Raw genomic sequence first — 8,853 nt, forward strand, 5'->3', positions numbered from 1 at the left:
ATCTTTCACATAGCTAAGAATCAAATTAAGTGTTTTTACTCCCTACTCCATGTGGATTCGACCCCGCTCACCCGGGATTATTACTTCGACAAACCTGTGCACTTGCGGGATATACGCAAGGGGACCTTGTCAAGTTTTTAGCGCCGTTGCCGGGTAATAGGCGTTTAGAGATACTTTGCACTTTGTTTTCTTAGTTATTTTACCATATATTCTGTTTCATATCTTCTCATTCTATCATCGTTCTGATTTTCTTTTTCTTTCTTTTTGTTGCAGCTCCAGGTTATGACCCGAGGGAATCCATCAATATTGATTGAAGGAGACCCTGAGCTTGAACGTACACTTAGAAGAAAAGGGAAAGAACCTGTGGAAGAACAACATAATTCAGATGATTTGGAAGGAGAGGAATCTGAAAACATGGCAGGACATACGTTCAGTGTTGGGGACGCAATCGAGTATTGTGCGTCCTCCGATTGCAGCTCAGAACTTCGAGCTAAAGCCGGCATTCATCCATATGCTGCAGCAGTCCGCACAATTCAACGGTTTGGCCGATGAGGATCCAAATAGTCATATAGAGAGCTTTCTCGAGGTGTGCGACATGCTGAAGATAAATGGGGTTACGGATGATGCCATCAAATTGAGAGCCTTCCTATTTTCCTTGAAGGGGAAAGCGAAGCAGTGGCTAGACTCATTACCTAGAGCATCAATCACTACATGGGAGCAGATGGTAGAAGCTTTTCTAGCCCGTTATTTCCCTCCCAGAAAATCAGCAAAGCTTAGGAATGAGATCTCGTTCTTTGTTCAGTTGGAATTGGAGTCTCTATTCGAGACATGGGAATGGTTCAAGGAGCTCCTGAGAAAGTGTCCGCAACACGGATTCCCGGAGTGGATGATTGTTCAAACCTTCTACAATGGTTTGAACCCGAGTACAAGGCAACTCTTAGATGCGGCAGCAGGAGGTACCTTAGGTAGCAAAACCCCCGATGAGGCTCGTCAATTAATTGAGGAAATGGGGTTAAATAGTTACCAATGGAATGCTAGGGAGAAGAAAAAGATGGCTGGTATCCATGAAATCGATGCGGTGACCTCATTGGCGGCACAAGTAGAGAGTCTGAGTAAGAAGCTGGATCTCATAGCTTCGAATAGAGTTGCGGCCATGACCAATTGCACCGGTTGTGGTGGAGGACATGCTCCCTCTGATTACCCTATCTCTTTTGGTGATGTTTCTTCAGTTGAGAATGTTGACTTTGTAGGTAATGGCATGAGACCTCAAGGGAATCCATACAGCAACACCTACAATTCAGGTTGGAAGAATCATCCCAATTTTTCATGGAGTAATCAAGGACCACAGAAGACCATGGGGCCATCGGGTTCCCAACAACCGCAACAAGCCCCTCAAGTGGAAAACAGAATTTCGGGCTTGGAAACCCGAATGACGGATTTGAAGAAGCACTTGGCTAGATTTGTTCAATCGGCAAATACAAGGTTTGAATCAGTCGAGGCTACACTTCGCAACCACACCGCCTCTTTGCACAACCTTGAAAATTAGGTGGGGCAAATTGCGAAGTCTCTTTCCGAAAGGCCACATGAAAGTTTACCAAGCAATACGAAAACCAACCCTAGAGAACATGTGAAGGCGATCACTTTGAGAAGTGGTCGTGAGGTTGAAGGGAGGCTTCTGAGTGAGAAGCCGAAAGAACACGCACCCGAGGTTGTAGAGATTGAGGAGGAAGCAAAGAAAGAGAAAGAGATGGCATCCCCACCTTTCAAGCCAAGAATCCCTTATTCCTCTAGATTAAAAAATGACCAAGGGGATGAACAGTATAAGAACTTCCTGAGTTTGTTCAAGCAACTCCACATCAATATTCCTTTTGTAGAGGCATTGGCTCAAATGCCTAAGTACGCGAAGTTCCTGAAAGACATATTGACCAACAAGAGGAAATTAGAAGAGAGTGCTTCAGTGGTGCTAGATGCTTCATGCACGGCGGTGTTGCAAAAGAACATGCTGAACAAGAAGAAAGACCCGGGAAGCTTCATCATTCCGTGTAACATCGGCAACTTAGGTGAGGAAATGGCATTGGCTTATTCAGGGGCAAGTATCAACGTCATGCCATATACTTTCTTCTAAAAGCTAGGCTTAGGAGAGCCTAGGCCTACTCGGATGACTTTACAATTGGCGGACCGAACGGTACGACATCCGAGAGGCATCATTGAAGATGTGCTTGTCAAGGTGGACAAGTACATTTTTCCGGTTGACTTTGTAGTGCTAGATGTCGATGAGGATGCGGATGTACCCTTGATACTTGGGAGACCGTTCTTGCGGACTTCCAAAGCATCGATTGACATGGACGGCGGAGAGCTCACATTGACAGTTGGAGATGACAAACTCACTTACCGCCTTGCTGAAGCCATGCGGCATTCTCTTGATTTTGATGACACTTTGTATTTCCTAGACACTACTGATGAGCTTGTTGATGAATACATGCAGGAAATGTTTAACCCGAATCCATATGAAGGTTTGTTCGACCAAGAGGAGAGTAATGAAGAAGTAATGATGCTTGGATCAACTTAAGAAGTAACATCTACTCCGGGGATATTGAAGAAGGTGCTCCAGAAAATGAAGAGAGCTAGGAGACGCCACTGAAAACGTTCCATGACTGATGAAGACGTACATGAACCAAGAAAGTTGGATGAACCATTGTTAGGTGGTCCGAAGTCCGATAGTACACCCTCTACCCTCAAGAGACTTTGCTCATCATGCTTTCAAGTTATGGGTAAGAGGGCAACCTTCATTCATGAACCCCCGTGAGGTAAGCAAGGTACGTCAAGCTTAGTGACGTTAAACAAGCGCTTCTTGGGAGGCAACCCAAGTGTTTACTATTTTCTTATATTTTAGTTTAGTTTGTTTGCATGAATAAATCGTTAAGTGTTGATGTCTGGATTTTTAGATGCTTGTGCTACAATTTTATTGTGGGTTTTAAAGTCATCGTGTGCTTTTTGAGGAATTAGTAAAGCTTGGTCGTTTGGGTTCTATTTCGTGTTTTCACTGGGTAAAAATTTTTGCATAATAGGGCAGGGGCTCCGAGTGTGCAAACATGTTCAGGAAAATATTCTGCAGAGCCTCGCAGATTTTTCTAAGTCATCACGAGAAAACACTGCAGGGCGTGTGGGATTTCCACACACCCGTGGGCATATACTGCAAGCCCATCCAGAGAAGGCACAGGGCGTGCGGCTGCCCCTGTGATCGACTATGCGAATGTCGAACGCCCGTGGGTAATTTCCGCACGGGCGTGTGAATTCCTACAGAGTTGGGCAGATTTTTACCGAGAGCACACAGGGGCGTGGATTCGCCCCTGTGGGTAACCTTGTGAACCATGCACGGGCGTGGGTAATTTCCACACGCCTGCGAGATCTCCGCAGAGGAGTTCTCTCCATCCCGAGAAGACACGGGGAGCGTGTGGGTCGCCTCTATGAATTGGACATGGAATGTCCACGCCTGTGGGGAATTTCCGCATGCGGGCGTGTAACTACTTAGTATTTTTCTCGGATATCCAGAGAAGCCACAGGGGCGTGCGGCTGCCCCTGTGATTCGGGAGCACGGGTGTGGATGTTTTCCACACGCCCTGCGCAGAGCGATCGAAGTCAAAGGAGACAGGGGACGGCGCACGCCCTGTAGTGTTTTTGGAGTGAGGACGCACGGGCATAGATAATTAACGCACGCCCATGTGATTACACAGAACGCCAAGGGTCGAGAGTTCTCTTTAAAAGAAGAATCGCTTTCTCCCCTTCACAACTTCTATTCGATCTGAAAAACACTTTCACATCACTCTCCGGTTACATAGCGCCAATTTGGGAGAATTTTAGCGAGGTTTTTCCGGGTCGATTCTTCACTTTTTTTCTTCTCATATCGCTCAGTAAGCCCCATTTCTCATGATTTTTGCCAATTCAATGTTTCCATCGATTAATATGGTTGTAAATGGCTCGTTTCTTCAATTAGAATGATGATTTATGTCTAGAACCAAGTTAGAAGCATTGTTGAGTTGTATTGTTGGATTTTTGAAGCGTGGCCAAGCAGTTCTCACGCCCCGTGGATCCACACGGTGTGGAAATTCCACACGCAGCATTGGTTTATCAACTTGTTTAATCCATTTTGTTTAAATCTTGTAGATTATGGCACCTAGGTCAAAGAAGCAAGCTGATAAGAGACCACGTGAGTCATCTCCTGAGCCCGAGGGCATGCGGTTTGCAATTCCAGAGCATAAGGTTCGCTATGAGCGCCTGTCGAGGCTCCGTTTTAGGCAGACTCGATTTTTAGACACGACTATATTGCGAGATCTGCAGCAAGGAGAAGAGTTTGCTGATGAGATCGAGGATCTCGTTTCGGAAGGTGGTTGGCGGCAGTTGCTGATGATTAGAGAGCCAACCATCCGAGAGTTTGCACTGGAGGTACTTTCATCATTCGAGTTCGATAGATCGTATGCGAGCTTCAACAGTGTGGCACCATTCAGTTCAGAGTATTTGGACACCACCATAGCTTAAGCATCACACAGTTTTCAGTACTACTTGGCTTGTACGAGGAGGTATTCACAGATACAGAGGAGTACGCACAGTTACCGACTAATTACCCTGGAACCTTGACCCCGCAGAGAGCTTACAGAGTGTTATGTGGTAAAGGTCAGTACGAACCAGGGGTGTCCAAGGACACGTGTCTTTCTCGACCTGCATACAGATACTTGCATGCCATTATGAGTAGGTCGGTGAATGGCCGTGGTGATAGCACTGGTGTCCTGAGCCGTCAGGAGCTACTGTACTTGTACTCGATGGTACAGCATGTACCGATTCATTTAGGGCACATCCTGGCAGAGTACATCAGACATCAGGGATACTATGCTAGACTGTGAGCGATCTTCTCGGACCCCTACATTACGAGATTAGTGTTAGGCATGGGTCTCTTGGATTCAATTCGCGGGGCCGAGAAGACGAGTGTACCTGCTCCCCTGAGTCTAGAGACGATGCGGATGGTGGGCATGGTCCGCAGTGTTCGGACAGGGATTTTTGCTTTAGTACTACCGGCTCCAGTGATAGCCGAGGATGAGGGTGATGAAGCCGGAGCATCTCAGCAGGCTCCCGAGCCTTAGCAAGCAACGATGAAGACCGAGGCACCTCCAGTGGCAGAGGAGCCACCCCTAGTGCGTATGTTTTCACCATCTCGAGCCAATGATCGCTTTGAGAGGCTCGAGAATGCTATAGGAATGGTCCGAGCTGAGGTTGCCGAGATTAGGGCTACGCAGGCCACTCAGTACAGAGAGTTCATGGCGCATTTCGACATGTTACAGTAGATTTTAGAGCGAGACGTCGCCTCATCATTTGTATTGCGGCCGAGGACTCCTCCTGCCCCCTCAGTTCCTCTAGCACCTCCATCCTCTACCCCGGCACCGGTAGACCCACTATGTGCTTCACCAGCAGCAGCAGCACAGGAGCGTGAGAGCGACACTGACACTTGATTTTTCCTTTACTTTATTGCATTTTATTTTAGTTTTCCTGTTTTTAGACTTTTTTCACTCAGAAAGGATTTCCCTTATGAGTTTATTTTCATTTTGCATCATCGAGTTGTATTCATTGCTTTATCCTTTATATACACTCAATTTATTTTGTCTTTATTGAGCTTCACTGAACCCCCTCGTGTATGCGTGCAGATGGTCTTGTCTTTTTGGGAATTGAGACTTAGTCATGGGCACGACCAAGGTACTGAGGTACTTGGCCGTGTAAGCTTCACAACCCGTTGGAACCCTCCTCCCAACGAACTAGCTTCATCAAACGTCACACTAGGAGTTAGGGGAGTATTGTTTTGATTGCTTCTCCCACATTTGCTTTTGAATGATTTATATTTTGAGTGAGTTTGAATGTGTACATTGGGGATAATGTACAACTTAAGTGTGGGGGAGTTTCATAGTGCACACATCTTTTCTATTGTTCTTGATTGATATATGCTCACATAGCCAATGGCGGTTCACCTTAGTTGCAATGATTGTATTCTTGAGTTTAGGAGAATTTCTAACATTGAATGTTTTCATGCTCTAGTTCTTGCTTGAATTTCTAGGAAATGTTTGCCCAATTAATACTTAGTGACTACTCACTCTTTGAACTCTATTGGAAACTCATGTTCGATGTTAAAGGGACTAGTTAGGTTTATTTTCTTGTGCTAAATTCTTTATAAAAAAAAAAGGAAATGAAAAGAAAGAACAAAATAGTTTTATTATTGCTTGTTGGGTGTAAAGAGCTACCACCTATGTAGTATGAATCTACTCTCATAAGTTGGATACTAGCTATGCCCTAATGAGAGAAAAAGCTATCTCATAGGTTGAGTGAAAGCTACCACTCCGGTATAAAGAGCTACCATCTCGAAAGTGTGAAAGCCACCTTAGTGGCCACTTTGGAAAGGGCTACCTTAGAGGATGTGTGAAGCTACTACCATCTTTGAAATTGTTGTCACTTTTGTAGATAAATAGGTCCCTTGTACTTAGAACTTTGAGGAGTATACCGTGGGTTGTTTTTGAGTGAGTTCACACACGTACACGATTTCGAGTTTTGTTTCCTTTTTGATCCAAGTTTTTAGCTAGAGCATTGATTTTTCGTATTTAGTGTTGGAATTTCCCTTACTTGTAGAATGCTCTCTTTGTATACTTTGGTGAACCTAAGGCCAAGCACTTCCAATATCTTCTTCATTGATGCACATAACTTTTTTAATTTTTGCTTGAGGACAAGCAAAAGCTTAAGTGTGGGGGAGTTTGATAAGTGCTTGTGCGATACGAATGCGAAGCGTTCATTCCTTATGTTGAGCATTACTTTTCTTGGGTTTTTACACTAATATGTGTGTTTTTATGTTACTCTTATGCAGGTAAGGTTGTGAGGCTGAGTATGAAGGAAATAGGCCAATGTGGATCACAATGCACCGATTTTGGAGGAAATCTTGCTAAGGTTCAAACGCGAAGATATAGGTCGATGTGAGATGCTAGAAAGTGTGCCAACCTCCTCGTATTCGAGTTGGCACATCCATTTGGAGGAGCACAGAGGCAGTCACACTTGAGCATTCCAACTTATGCACATAGAACAAGAGTTCCACCAACGTGTACACCATTGAAGAAGCAAGTGATCCACGACGTGAACGTGTGCCCGTTTGCGTTACCCCGACGAAAGTATGGAATTGGGAAGCTATTCAGGTCGAATACTGTAGCAGAGCACCGCAGCAACACCGTAGTATGTACGATGGCGACGACTGTTCACGCCCTCGGCCGAGAAACCCGGAGAAAGCGAGAGAATCCACACGGGCGTGTGGAAATTATCCACGTCCGTGTGGAAATTCCGCACGGGCGCGTGGAGCATCCACGCCTGTGGAGTCGCCCAATTCCAGCCCTATTTATAGCCGATTCAGCCCCGATTTTGGTATTCTTTTCTCCATCTTTTCCCCAACTTGCGAGAGGGCTTCGGCTAGGGTTTTGAGGGGTATTGGCTAGGTTTTTGGAGAGGTTCTACGGCTCTGACATCGCGCGTCATTTGGAAGAAAGTTATTGGGAGAGCTTTCGTCGGCACCGATCCGGCGAGGTGTATCCTAGGCCGGACAAAGGATCCCTTGCGACGAGTAGAGGACTCTCCACAAGACCATCGGTACGATCATCGAGGGGGTTTCTTTATGGATTCATTGCTTTTACATTCTATTTCTTTGATTGAATGGAAGAGCCATGGGTTTCCTTTAAAATATTTTATGTTTTCTTCATTCTTGCACTCCCAGTCACTCAGAAAACACTCTCCATTACTCTCCCGACCTCACACTGTTGTTTTAGAGGAGTTTTACTCGACCTTCTGGCTGATATCAATAGTTTTCATCTTCAGCTTGTTGGTAAACCCTCATTTCTTCTTTTTTTCACCACACTTGATTTTAATCAATTAAAATGATGAATGTTGCTTCGTTTCTATGTTTATATGGTTTGTGCATGCTTAGAACGAAGTTAGAAACAATATTAAGGTGTATTTTAGATTTTGTGATGCGCGGGTGTGTGTTTTCACGGCCCGTGGATCGACACGGGCATGTAGAATTTCCACACGACCCTATGGATGCCTGATTCTAACCCCTATAAATACAGGAATTTGAGTCATTTTTGCGGATTCTCTTCCTATCCTTTTCTCGTCTTTTCCCCATCGTTGAAGGCACTCGCGGCTAGGGTTTGGAGAGTCTTTGGCTAGGTCTTGGGTATGGTTCTATGGCTAGGGTCTTGGGTTTGGAGAGTCTTTTTGCGGATTCTCTTCCTATCCTTTTCTCGTCTTAGTCCTACCAGCCCCAGAGATAGCTGAGGATGAAGGTGATGAAGCCGGAGCATCTCAGCCCACCCCCGAGCCTCAGCCAGCATCGATGGAGACCGAGGCACCTCCAGCAGCCGAGGAACCACCCCCTGTGCGTATGTTTTCACCATCTCGAGCTAATGATCGCTTTGAGAGGCTCGAGAATCATATAGGAGTGGTTCGAGCTGAGGTTGCCGAGATTCGGGCCACTCAGTATACAGAGTTCATGGAACGTTTCAACATATTACAGCAGATCCTAGAGCGAGACGTTGCCTCATCATTTGTCCTGCAGCTGAGGACTCTTCAGGCCCCGTCAGTTCCTCCAGCACCTCCATCCTCGACTCCAGCACCGGTGGACCCACCATGTGCTTCCACTTCAGCAGCAGCAGCTGCACAGGAGCCCGAGAGCAACTCTGATGCTTAACTTTTATTTTACTTTCGTGCATTTTACTTTATTCTATTTTCTTGTTTTTAGACTTGTTCACTCAGAAAGGATTTTTCCTTCTGAGTTTATGTTAT

General features: G+C 45.6%; 1 non-coding gene across 1 annotated transcript; it reads right to left on the reverse strand.

Moving 5' to 3' along the window:
• Positions 1 to 769: 769 nt before the first annotated feature.
• LOC120257812 lies at positions 770 to 876 on the reverse strand. The gene has a single exon (XR_005535896.1). It is a non-coding gene; the product is annotated as a small nucleolar RNA R71 (small nucleolar RNA).
• Positions 877 to 8,853: the final 7,977 nt, after the last annotated feature.

This window comes from Dioscorea cayenensis, chromosome 3 (assembly GCF_009730915.1).
Source record: "Dioscorea cayenensis subsp. rotundata cultivar TDr96_F1 chromosome 3, TDr96_F1_v2_PseudoChromosome.rev07_lg8_w22 25.fasta, whole genome shotgun sequence".
Taxonomy (NCBI): domain Eukaryota; kingdom Viridiplantae; phylum Streptophyta; class Magnoliopsida; order Dioscoreales; family Dioscoreaceae; genus Dioscorea; species Dioscorea cayenensis.